The following is a 14,009-nucleotide window of genomic DNA, read 5'->3' on the forward strand; positions in this document are numbered from 1 at the left end:
GGGTTGTAATTCTTGCTTGGCAAGCATTTGACCCACTGAGCCACCCTCCCCCCAAAAACAAAACAAACAAACTTTGGTCTCATCACTTTCTAGTGCAGCACTAAGAATTCTGTTTTTCAATGTTCAGGATTTGACTTTAGTTACTGTTTTCTTTCAGAATCACATAAATACAACATACATCCTATAAATTCTGCAGTTGCCCATATATCTGGCATGCATGCAAAAATTTGACAAGTGCTGATAACTGGTCACAGAACTGCTTGCTACATGTTCTAGACTGACAGATGATTTACGGGATATGCAAAAGTAGATACAGGGCCTTTTCCTTTCTGAAAGTGGCACATATGAGATGCCTGGAACATTGGAGAGCAGCTAGATACTGACATGCTTTCTAGCTGTGTGCCAATTGTCTAAAAGAAGAAAAGAAGACTGTAGTCATGGCACAAAGAGAACAATCTGTTTTCCTGGGCTTTGGAGGCATGTTAGTATAGGTATAGAATGCAAAATGGGCTTTAATAGACATGAATTGACTAGGATCCAATCTAACAATTTTGGCTTTTTCTAAGACCCTGGCTATCTTACACACTGCCCCAGTGGAGACCTGTTGTGCTGGCACATTCTCAGCGTTATCCTAGTTGAGGTTAGAAATATTTATCTAAATGATTCATTTTCTGGGTCATTACTAAAATTGTACTATTCAACAAATGCATGTGCATGTATTATGTGTCAGTCACAGCATTAAAAGTGAGGCGACATATTGGAGAAATCACATACTGTTTGAGCAGCCTAAAATGATGGACTATGAGAAAGATGGCTATTTGTCAAGTAAATACACACACACACACACACACACACACACACACACAAGTGCAACCTACAACATGCTTTAAAATAATAGCACATTTCTTTTGGGGGAACTGTATGACCAGGGAACCCAGTGATCCCAAGCTGTGGCTGAGATCAGAAGGCTGATCAGCTTTACTGAGAGGGTAGAGCCGTGCAATGTCTGAGAGCTATTGGAGATATTTAACTCCATTGGGCGAGCATTTTCTGGGATTTCCAGGCATGGGTAGGTGGATGAAACTTTGTTCGGTTTGTGTTTTTCAGACATAACTCTTGACGAAGTGCTTTCCAGTGTAGTCTCTGCCCACAGACTTCTTGCTTTACTAATTTAGTCTTTACTATCACCCTGTTGGTATTTCAGGATTGGATATAGAGGGTTGTAGCACTTATTCAAGAGCTTTGAAGGTGAGAAAGCAGCAGTGTGAACTCCTAGGCAAAGGAGGGTTGGACTTGGTTCAGTGACACACAGCTTCACACATTGTCAGAGCAAATCGCGGCTTATCTTTTGGGGAAGGAATCTGGCCCAAATATTGGGCAACAACATACCCCCGGGACAAGGAAGTGCTGCAGGCTGCTCAGATAATAAGGCTGCAGGAGACGATGGAACTGCCGGACAGCCAAGCACACCCATGGCAGTGCTGTTGGCCTCACAAGGTGAGGTAATGAACCTCAGAAGCTCCTGACTCCAGTGCTTACCTTCTTCAGTGGAAGGGTGAAGAGCTAATAGGGGCATTGAAGTAGCAGGTGGAATATGGCTTCTTTAACCCATGGAGATGTGCTTTAAACACAAAATAGCAAAAGGGATTCAGAGTATTTGAGGGAAGATCAAGTTGAGATAAGGAAGCAGAGAAGAGAGCATAAAAACCTTAATCAGCCAGCCTTTATTAGGCACCAAGTGAATGCGTACATAAATAATGTACTGAGTGCTTTATATAATCAGAAACACTATTATGTTAGTATACTATATGTGGTTTCTTTTGAGATTTTCATATATGAATATTAAATTTGTATTATTTCTCCCCTCCCTTTCTCCTCTCTAACACTTTCCACCGCCCCTTACTCCTCAAATTCATGATTTCTTATTCTGTAATTCCTGTTATATATGTGCACATAAATACAAATTCATACATACATCCTGTAGAGTTTATTTAGTACATATGTGCATATGTATATATGTTTAGAGTTGACCACTTGGGATTAACCTCTCCTAGGGCTTAACATTGGAGAAGGCTGATTCTGCCTTTTAGTAGCCATTAGTTGTTTGTTGTTCTTCATCTAGAGGTGGGCGTTTGTGAGATTTGCCTCATTCATGTCTGTGGGTCAGTTCCTATTATTGCTAATCAGGTTTTGATTAGGCAACCTCTTTGCTGAAATTCCTAGGGTGCTGCTTTCCTGTCTTGCATAATAGGCCCAATCTCACAGAAGACATCCCGGTTCTCTTGCTCTTACAATTTTTCTACCCCTTCTTCCAAGATGTCCGTGAGCCTTAGGGATAGGGGTTGTAATACATTAACTGATACCAGGTACTCTATGGTCAGCTGGTCCCTGGATTTTGACAAGTTGTGGTTTTCTGCGATGTTCTCTATGTGCTTCAAAAAGAAGCTTCTTGATGACAGGACAGAGTTACACTTGCCTGCAGGTATAAGAAGGAACATTTAGAGTGAACTTAGGAATTACACTGGTTTAGGGCAGTGGCACTAATAGAACCTATCTAGGGCCTCTGGCCTCACTAGCCATGGCTATTGGACTGGGTTTACTCTGTGAATCCTACATTTCTTCCTGTTGAGCAGACAGCTGCTGCATACCCCTGGGGTATAATGGCTCTTCGGAACCTTTCAGGATAGCTTGTCATTCTGGATATTGCTGTTGCTTGTAGGTATTACAGGTGTGTTGCTATTACTATGGGTTGTTTTTCTCCTTGGGCAGCTTGCATAGCTCCTCCCAGTACTTTGAGAGCTAGTTCTCCGGGAGAAGGCTTCCAGGTCAGCTCCAGCTCTATTCATCCAAGTCCTCTGTCTGACATGTGTGCTGTCCTTATACCTGCAGTTTCTGGGAGGTGACCAGAGGAGATGGCTATATCCTGTATTTTTGGGGAGATGCTTGTGCTATTCTGACCAATGACTTTGAAGGAGGTTTCCCTTTCTTGGCATTGGAGGTTTTGTTAAATTCTATAGCTTTGGTGGGGAGCATTGTCACCTCAAATGGTATAACTTCGTTTAAGCTGCATGAATATATTTGTATATATATGTAAGTATGTTGTATGTATAGATGCATTCATTATTTATGTAATTTTAAGTGAACATTAAATTATAATTTCTTATGGCTTTCCCAAACATCCTTAGTGTTATTTAACCCTCCTCCCTCCTTCTCCCCTCCCTATTGAAGTCTCCCTTCACGTTTTTTCCATTTGTCCCTTTTTATTGCCCATGTTTTCTACTTGTTTCTTCTCTGGAGATGGATACATTTTTAAAGTCAGTTGTTCCACTGTGAAAAGTGCCTCACACAACTTGAGAGGAAGACAGATTCACTTTGACTTACAGCTTCAGTCTGCTTTCACAGAACCCTGTTGCTTCAGCTCTCTGATGTCACAGTGTGTCACGGTGGAAATTCATGGGATAGGAAACCTGTTTACTTAGTGGCAGCAAAAAGCAGAAAGAGTCAGGGTCCCAATATCCCCTCAAGGGTAACTCCAACAGCATAACTTTCATAGGTTGTGTGCCACCTCTTAAAGGTTCTACTAACACCCAATAGCACCACAGGCGAAATAAAATAAACTTTTAGCTCCTGGGCCTCTGGGGGAACATTCAAGATTCAAACTATAGTACTGTTGTGTATATTTCATATATATATATATATATGTATATATATGTATATATGTGGGTGTGCATGTGTGTATGTATATATATGTGTATATATATGTGTGTGTGTGTGTGCGCACACGTGTGTTTTGTTTTATATTTGCATGCATCATGTTCACATATATGTTTTCTTTAAATCCATCGGGAAGACTTTTAAGTACTTTGTAGCCATTCCAATGATCTGGGTCAGTGCTTGTGCTATTTTTACTAAACCACACAGAAATAATGATTATGTAAGTGTCCTTAGCTGTTTCATCTGCCATTTTGTTTGGTTTGGTAGAGCTCAGGTCAGGGGATTGGTCCTATCCTCTCCACTATGACAGCTCTCTTTAACCATGCTATGGTCAGGAGTGTTCTTGTTTGCCCAGGCTGGATGGAGCAGCCAGCCTTTGTCCTCGTGTTATTTATCCTGTGTGTAGGTGTTTTGATCAAGGAGCTGAATTTTATTCAGATCCTGCTTTTTCAAACCTCTCCGACTTTTCCCCAGACTCTCACAGGAGTGTATAGCACACACTGCATTTGAATCTTTTTGGCGCAGTTTTGGTAGGTTTCCATGTCTTTGGAGAGTTCTTTAGGTTATAAACAGGAAAAAAGTTTTTTATAAGCAGCATATTATCCCTCAAAGGCATCTTTTATTAAAATTTCATTTTTAGCATAAGTAAACAAACAAAAATCCCTAGAGGAAATGGCTCCACCTGTGACACCATCATAGCCTTTTGTAGGAAGAGAGGCAGTGTTTCTACAAAGTGGTTGTCTCCCTGGTGGCCACTAGGAAGCAGCTTTGGATAAGGTCATGTAACCTTGACTGGCAATTAAATGACTAGGGTTCATTCTAGCCTCTCGCTGTCAGGAGCACTTCCAAGAAATAAGATGACTACAAGTCAGGAGCCATCATTTTGGCTTTATCACTGACTGTGTGAGAAGACTGAACAAGTCAATTCATTGCTGTAATCCAATTTCCTCTACTAGAAAATGTGTGTGTGGCACATGTATGGTATAGGCAGAAGTTGGTGTCCAAGGTCTTCATTGATTTTTCTCCCCCTGCATGCTGAGGCTGAGTCTTTCACTTGTCTAGCATTCAGCAGTTTGGTTAGTCTACCCACTTGCCCTGGAGGTCCTGTGTCTTTGACTATCTAGTGGTAGGTTTAGAGGGGAGCTGCCGTGCTGATGCTGTATTGTAGGGGCCGAGGATCTGACCTCCCCGCTGCACACTTGTGTAGTGCACACTCTGTACTTGGTCACAGTTCAGCCCACTGAAGTTTTGTTTTATAGAAGACATTGTTTTTCTTCCACGTGCATTCTAGAATTCTTTTTTTTACAGCTATTGAAAATTTTAGTAAGAATTTCAAAATTTTTGAGAAATTTAAAATAAACATAAAATATATAACCAGAAAATCTATACAATATATCTATTAAATGTAGCATAGTATTCATGTGTGTCTATGTGCATGTAACAGTAATAATTAAAAAAACTTAAGTCATGAATTTGACAGGGAGATTGAGGTAGCAGAAACCAGGGGACAGTGGCAGGGGTAGAAATGATGTCTATAAGGTGCACGTGTTCAGAATTCTCAAAAAGTAATAAGTGAAAGAAATAAAGCAGAAAAGGTACTTAGGAAAGAAGCAAATATATGGCAAAGAAATAAACAGGTAAAGCTTGAACAAAACAACACATGAATATAAAAATACACAAGAAGGTCTTTGTTTCTGGTCTTCTTAGTCTCTCTGTAGCTGATAAATCTTAACTATAAAGATGATTCTCCAAACACTGAATTTGTAAGGTTTGTAAGGACCCCAAAGATGTGGCATCTACCAAACGAATCTACAAGCTTTTTGGGTCTTAGATAAATAACATTTAGCTCAAATGAGATTGTGTATCTGAAAGATAACATGAATTCCAAGAGTAAACACATTTATATGTAGTAAGATTTCCTATACATTTGATAACATAAGATAAATGTACATTGTATAATTCAGTGGCTACTGAATAATCTCATCTTTCATTTTAAAGAAATAAACCATTTTTCATGATGAGGCATGATGTAATAATGTTTAAAAAACCTCCAATTTAGAGGCAGATAAGCTCAGGCTAAAATTCCGCCTCTGCACTCATCTGCCCTAGAGGTTATAACAAACATTGTTCTTTGGCATTGAAAACATGAGAACATAGTTCTGCTGTGAGGAGTAAACTATACAAAGTACCAGACAGAATGTTTGATGCAGAAACAGTGTACGCTCAAGAATACTCATCCAACACTGTGTTTATCCTACAGTGTAGTTCATGCTTTGTGCTTCTCTTCCACCAAATCGCTGGAAATATTGACCCTCTGCCTTCAGGTATCAGCTCTTTCTCAGGAAGGATATTAAAATGACAACCTGCAGCAAAAAATGTCCCTGTCCTGCTTGAAATGCAGCTGGAGCAGGGCATGGAGGACGCATGTCTGTACTGCACAAGGAAGCGCTCGCTGTGGCATACCTGGGAGCAATCATATATACTTTGCCTCAGTATCTTTCATTCACTAAGTCTTTGCTACATATCTTGGAGCTTTTTATTTCAGGATATTCATTGCTACCTATGAGGTCAGAGTCCAGGATCAGTCCACGTATAGTCTTTAGGTAGTGGCTTAGTCCCTGGAAGCTCTGGTTGCTTGGCATTGTTGTACATATGGGCTCTTGAGCCCCTTCAAGCTCTTCCAGTTCTTTCTCTGATTCCTTCACTGGGGGTCCTATTCTCAATTCAGTGGTTTGCTGCTGGCATACGCCTCTGTGTTTGCTGTATTCTGTCTGTGTCTCTCGGGAGAGATCTACATCCGGCTCCTGTCGGCCTGCACTTCTTTGCTTCATCCATCTTGTCTAATTGGATGGCTGTATATGTATGGGCCACATGTGGGGCAGGCCCGGAATGGGTGTTCCTTCTGTCTCTGTTTTAATCTTTGCCTCTCTATTCCCTGCCAAGGGTATTCTTGTTCCCCTTTTAAAGAAGGAGTGAAGCATTCACATTTTGATCATACGTCTTGAGTTTCATTTGTTCTAGGCATCTAGGGTAATTCAAGCATTTTGGCTAATAGCCACTTATCAATGAGTGCATACCATGTGTGTTTTTCTGTGATTGGGTTACCTCACTCAGGATGATATTTTCCAGTTCCGACCATTTGCCTACGAATTTCATAAAGTCATTGTTTTTGATAGCTGAGTAATATTCCATTGTGTAGATGTACCACATTTTCTGTATTCATTCCTCTGTTGAAGGGCATCTGGGTTCTTTCCAGCTTCTGGCTATTATAAATAAGGCTGCGATGAACAGAGTGGAGCACATGTCTTTTTTATAGGTTGGGGCATCTTTTGGGTATATGCCCAAGAGAGGTATAGCTGGATCCTCAGGCAGTTCAATGTCCAATTTTCTGAGGAACCTCCAGACTGATTTCCAGAATGGTTGTACCAGTCTGCAATCCCACCATCAATGGAGGAGTGTTCCTCTTTCTCCGCATCCTTGCCAGCATCTGCTGTCACCTGAGTTTTTGAGGTGAAATCTCAGGGTTGTTTTGATTTGCATTTCCCTTATGACTAAAGATGTTGAACATTTCTTTAGGTATTTCTCAGCCATTCGGCATTCCTCAGCTGTGAATTCTTTGTTTAGCTCTGAACCCCATTTTTTAATTGGGTTATTTGTCTCCCTGCGGTCTAACTTCTTGAGTTCTTTGTATATTTTGGATATAAGGCCTCTATCTGTTGTGGGATTGGTAAAGATCTTTTCCCAATCTGTTGGTTGCCGTTTTGTCCTAACCACAGTGTCCTTTGCCTTACAGAAGCTTTGCAGTTTTATGAGATCCCATTTGTCGATTCTTGATCTTAGAGCATAAGCCATTGGTGTTTTGTTCAGGAAATTTTTTCCAGTGCCCATGTGTTCAAGATGCTTCCCCACTTTTTCTTCTATTAGTTTGAGTGTATCTGGTTTGACGTGGAGGTCCTTGATACACTTGGACTTAAGTTTTGTACAGGGTGATAAGTATGGATCGATCTGCATTCTTCTAAATCTTGACCTCCAGTTGAGCCAGCACCTTTTGCTAAAAATGCTATCCTTTTTCCATTTGATGGTTTGGATCCTTTGTCAAAAATCAAGTGACCATAGGTGTGTGGGTTCATTTCTGGGTCTTCCATTCTGTTCCATTGGTCTATCTGTCTGTCTCTGTACCAATACCATGGAGTTTTTATCACTATTGCTCAGTAATACTGCTTGAGTTCAGGGATAGTGATTCCCCCTGAAGTCCTTTTATTGTTGAGGATAGTTTTAGCTATCCTGGGTTTTTTTGTTATTCCAGATGAATTTGCAAATTGTTCTGTCTAACTCTTTGAAGAATTGGATTGGTATTTTGATGGGGATTACATTGAATCTGTAGATCGCTTTTGGTAAAATGGCCATTTTTACTATATTAATCCTGCCAATCCATGGGCATGGGAGATCTTTGCATCTTCTGAGGTCTTCTTCAATTTCTTTCTTCAGAGTCTTGAAGTTCTTATTGTACAGATCTTTTACTTGCTTTGTTAAAGTCACACCGAGGTACTTTATATTATTTGGGTCTATTATGAAGGGTGTCGTTTCCCTAATTTCTTTCTCAGCTTGTTTCTCTTTTGTATAGAGGAAGGCAACTGATTTATTTGAGTTAATTTTATACCCAGCCACTTTGCTGAAGTTGTTTATCAGCTTTAGTAGTTCTCTGGTGGAACTTTTGGGATCGCTTAAATATACTATCATATCATCTGCAAATAGTGATATTTTGACTTCTTCTTTTCTGATCTGTATCCCCTTGACCTCCTTTTGTTGTCTGATTGCTCTGGCTAGAACTTCAAGAACTATATTGAATAAGTAGGGAGAGAGTGGGCAGCCTTGTCTAGTCCCTGATTTTAGTGGGATTGCTTCAAGTTTCTCTCCATTTAGTTTAATGTTAGCAACTGGTTTGCTGTATATGGCTTTTACTATGTTTAGGTATGGGCCTTGAATTCCTATTCTTTCCAGGACTTTTATCATGAAGGGGTGTTGAATTTTGTTAAATGCTTTCTCAGCATCTAATGAAATGATCATGTGGTTTTGTTCTTTCAGTTTGTTTATATAATGGATCACGTTGATGGTTTTCCGTATATTAAACCATCCCTGCATGCCTGGGATGAAGCCTACTTGATCATGGTGGATAATAGTTTTGATGTGCTCTTGGATTTGGTTTCCCAGAATTTTTTTGAGTATTTTTGCGTCGATATTCATAAGGGAAATTGGTCTGAAGTTCTCTTTCTTTGTTGTGTCTTTGTGTGGTTTAGGTATAAGAGTAATTGTGGCTTCATAGAAGGAATTCGGTAGTGCTCCATCTGTTTCAATTTTGTGGAATAGTTTGGATAATATTGGTATGAGGTCTTCTATGAAGGTCTGATAGAATTCTGCACTAAACCCATCTGGACCTGGGCTCTTTTTGGTTGGGAGACCTTTAATGACTGCTTTTATTTCCTTAGGAGTTATGGGGTTGTTTAACTGGTTTATCTGTTCCTGATTTAACTTTGGTACCTGGTATCTATCTAGGAAATTGTCCATTTCCTGCAGATTTTCAAGTTTTGTTGAATATAGGCTTTTATAGTAAGATCTGATGATTTTTTTTAATTTTCTCTGAATCTGTAGTTATGTCTCCCTTTTCCTTTCTGATTTTGTTAATTTGGACACACTCTCTGTGTCCTCTCGTTAGTCTGGCTAAGGGTTTCTCTATCTTGTTGATTTTCTCAAAGAACCCACTTTTGGTTCTGTTGATTCTTTCTATGTCCTTTTTGTTTCTACTTGGTTGATTTCAGCTCTGAGTTTGATTATTTCCTGCCTTCTACTCCTCCTGGGTGTATTTGCTTCTTTTTGTTCTAGAGCTTTTAGGTGTGCTGTCAAGCTGCTGACATATGCTCTTTCCTGTTTCTTTCTGCAGGCACTCAGCGCTATGAGTTTTCCTCTTAGCACAGCTTTCATTGTGTCCCATAAGTTTGGTTATGTTGTACCTTCATTTTCATTAAATTCTAAAAAGTTTTTAATTTCTTTCTTTTTTTCTTCCTTGACCAGGTTATCATTGAGTAGAGCATAGTTCAATTTCCACGTATATGTGAGCATTCTTCCCTTATTTTTATTGAAGACCAGTTTTAGGCCGTGGTGGTCCGAAAGCATGCATGGGATTACTTCTATCTTTCTGTACCTGTTGAGGCCTGTTGTTTGACCAATTATATGGTCAATTTTGGAGAAAGTACCATGACGAGCTGAGAAGAAGGTATAATCTTTTGCTTTAGGATAGAATGTTCTATAAATATCTGTTAAGTCCATTTGTCTCATGACTTCTCTTAATCTGTCTATGTCTCTGTTTAATTTCTGTTTCCATGATCTGTCCATTGATGAGAGTGGGGTGTTGAAATCTCCCACTATTATTGTATGAGGTGCAATGTGTGTTTTGAGTTTAGTAAGGTTTCTTTTACATATGTAGGTGCCCTTGTATTTGGGGCATAGATATTTAGGATTGAGAGTTCATCTTGGTGGATTTTTCCTTTGATGAATATGAAGTGTCCTTCCTTATCTTTTTTGATGACTTTTAGTTGGAAATTGATTTTATTTGTATTAGAATGGCTACTCCAGCTTGCTTCTTCAGACCATTTGCTTGGAAAGTTGTTTTCCAGCCTTTCACACTGAGGTAGTGTCTGTCTTTGTCTCTGAGGTGTGTTTCCTGTAGGCAGCAGAATGCAGGGTCCTCGTTGTGTATTCAGTTTGTTAATCTATGTCTTTTTATTGGGGAGTTGAGGCCATTGATGTTGAGAGATATTAAGGAATAGTGATTATTGCTTCCTGTTTTATTCATATTTGGATGTGAGGTTATCTTCGTGTGCTTTTCTTCTCTTTGTTTTGTTGCCAAGACGATTAGTTTCTTGCTTCTTCTAGGGTATAGCTTGCCTCCTTTTGTTGGGCTTTACCATTTATTATCCTTTGTAGTGCTGGATTTGTAGAAAGATATTGTGCAAATTTGGTTTTGTCATGGAATATCTTGGTTTCTCCATCTATGTTAATTGAGAGTTTTGCAGGATACAGTAACGTGGGCTGGCATTTGTGTTCTCTTAGGGTCTGCATGAGATCTGTCCAGGATCTTCTGGCTTTCATAGCTTCTGGCAAAAAGTCTGGTGTGATTCTGATAGGTCTGCCTTTATATGTTACTTGACCTTTTTCCCTTACTGCATTTAATATTCTTTCTTTATTTTGTGCGTTTGGTGTTTTGACTATTATGTGACAGGAGGTGTTTCTTTTCTGGTCCAATCTATTTGGAGTTCTGTAGGCTTCTTGTATGCCTATGGGTATCTCTTTTTTTAGGTTAGGGTGTTTTCTTCTATGATTTTGTTGAAGATATTTACTGGTCCTTTGAGCTGGGAGTCTTCACTCTCTTCTATACCTATTATCCTTAGGTTTGATCTTCTCATTGAGTCCTGGATTTCCTGTATGTTTTGGACCAGTAGCTTTTTCTGCTTTACATTATCTTTGACAGTTGAGTCAATGATTTCTATGGAATCTTCTGCTCCCGAGATTCTCTCTTCCGTCTCTTGTATTCTGTTGGTGAAGCTCGTATCTACAGCTCCTTGTCTCTTCTTTTGGTTTTCTATATCAAGGGTTGTTTCCATGTGTTCTTTCTTGATTGCTTCTATTTCCATTTTTAATTCCTTCAACTGTTTGATTGTGTTTTCCTGAAATTCTTTCAGGGATTTTTGTGACTCCTCTCTATGGGCTTCTACTTGTTTATCTATGATTTCCTGGAATTCTTTCAGGGATTTTTGTGACTCCTCTCTATGGGCTTCTACTTGTTTATTTATGATTTCCTGGAATTCTTTCAGGGATTTTTGCGATTCCTCTCTGTAGGCTTCTACTTGTTCTCTAAGGGAGTTCTTCACGTCTTTCTTGAAGTCCTCCAGCATCATGATCAAATATGATTTTCAAACTAGATCTTGCTTTTCTGGTGTGTTTGGATATTCCGTGTTTGCTTTGGTGGGAGAATTGGGCTCTGATAATGCCATGTAGTCTTGGTTTCTGTTGCTTGGGTTCCTGTGCTTGCGTCTCGCCATCAGATTATCTCTAGTGTTACTTTGTTCTGCTATTTCTGACAGTGGCTAGACTGTCCTATAAGCCTGTGTGTCAGGAGTGCTGTAGACCTGTTTTCCTGTTTTCTTCAGCCAGTTATGGGGACAGAGTGTTCTGCTTTCAGGCATGTAGTTTTTCCCATCTACAGGTCTTCAGCTGTTCCTGTGGGCCTGTGTCTGGTGTTCACTAGGCAGGTCACTTGCAGCAGAAAAGTTGGTCTTACCTGTGGTCCCGAGGCTCAAGTTTACTCATGGGGTGCTGCCTACGAGCTCTCCGCGGCGGCAGCAACCAGGAAGATCTGCGCCACCCTTTCCTGGAGCCTCCGTGCACCAGGGTTCCAGATGGCGTTTGGTGTTTTCCTCTGGGGTCAGAGATGTGTGCAGAGTGCAGTCTCTTCTGGTTTCCCAGGCGTGTCTGCCTCTCTGTAGGTTTAGCTCTCCCTCCCATGGGATTTGGGTGCAGAGAACTGTTTATCCGGTCTTTTCCTTCAGGTTCCGGTGGTGTCTCAGGCGCAGGGATCCTGCCGCTCCTGGGCCCTCCCCCACGGGAACCCAGAGGCTGTATACAGTTTCCTCTTGGGCCAGGGATGTGGGCAGGGGTGGACAGTGTTGGTGGTCTCTTCTGCTCTGCAGCCTCAGGAGTACCCACCTGACCAGGCGGTGAGGTCTCTCTCCCACGGGGTCTGGGAGCAGAGACCACAGAGTGTATTTGTAAAAACCTAATGTTTGCCTTTTAAAACTATATTATGAACTTTACCTTGAGTTTTCCCTCACACATGATTTTCTTAGCCACCGTTTATGTATTTCTGAAAGATACATTAAGTTTGTTGCAGCAATAGCTTTCTGTTTTGACGATCCCTCCTTTTCAGACTCGGAAAGTTCTAGACACACTTCGCAGAACTTAGTACATTAGAAATTCTTATATTCTATTACTGCTAACGCACTACTATTAGTTAGAAAAATACATTCGTTTTCTTATTAGTAACTATTTCTGGGTATGAAGCAAAGGAAAATGCCAGCTAGTGATAGCAGCAGAAGACTGGATTTCACTTCCGTGATGTCAAAGTCAGGGATGTCCTCAGTCTAGTAAAATGGTTAAGAATCCTTATCAACTGTACTTTTAAGTCCAGAATGTTACTTTCGGAATACTATTTTTTACTGTTAGCTTAGCAAACCATTTTGTCTTTTAGCTATCTAATTCTGAAAATACACTAAACCAGATTAGATTAATGAGTGCTCTCAGCTACAAAGACTAGGCACGGTAGATTGTGTACAGAAATTGTACAGTAGATTGTGGTGAGAAACTCACAAAATGATGAGTTTGCTGATGGGACTGAAGGTGACAGGCTTGCTTATAGATAAGTAATGACAGTCTCTCTTCTTTGCAAAGGATTACTTGAAATACAGGCCTCTGTTTATTAACATTGGCTTTGAAATAAAAGTGTTGTTCTGTTTTTCATGGAGCATCATGAACACCCACGTTGTTTGTTTTTTGTTGTTTTTTTTTTACCCTAAAATCCTGACAAAAACTCTACTTTAGAACACAAGTTTTAGAAGGTACGGCAAAACATCTTGTCTCACAATAAAACAATTAAATGAGATTTTCTGAGCAGTTGCCAAGAGCAATCAAGAAAGATGTAGCATTTTATAGAGAACATTTGCAGAATAGCTTTGTGTCTTAGTCAAAGCAGCCCTTTCTCATTATTTATTTAGACTTATCTGGCAGTTATTCTCTGAAGAGCTAATTAGAGTAAATTATTCCAATACCATGTTCATTTACAGACTGCTGTTATTTATCCCCACGTTTGCTTCCAAATTTTGGAGATTTTTACATATTAGAAATCTCTTAAATCTAGTCACATCCATCCACTTACTGCTCTGCACCCAGTCTCCTGGCATCCCTTCCTTCGCTGAATGAAGTTGAGTGTGACCGGCTTTCCTCTTCCTTTCTTACCTGCTATAGCCATCGTGTACGCTTTAGTCTCTGTGTTCTTTGTTTGTGAGCTTAGTTTAAATGTTATGTGTACATTAAACCACTCAATAGCTTTTTTGTGTAGTGACAGGCATACAACTATCAGTACAATTGAATTATAGATTAACTTTTATTGTCCTTCAAATACATTCTAATTTTTTCATGCAGTTGACATTATGGCTAGGAAACACTGTCCTGAACTAAGATTTGAA

General features: G+C 39.9%; 1 pseudogene; it reads right to left on the reverse strand.

Annotated features, from left to right (window-relative positions):
* Positions 1-13,792, reverse strand: part of Krt18-ps6 (keratin 18, pseudogene 6) — a 79,035-nt pseudogene extending 65,243 nt beyond the window's left edge.
* Positions 13,793-14,009: the final 217 nt, after the last annotated feature.

Source organism: Rattus norvegicus, chromosome 17, assembly GCF_036323735.1.
Source record: "Rattus norvegicus strain BN/NHsdMcwi chromosome 17, GRCr8, whole genome shotgun sequence".
Taxonomy (NCBI): domain Eukaryota; kingdom Metazoa; phylum Chordata; class Mammalia; order Rodentia; family Muridae; genus Rattus; species Rattus norvegicus.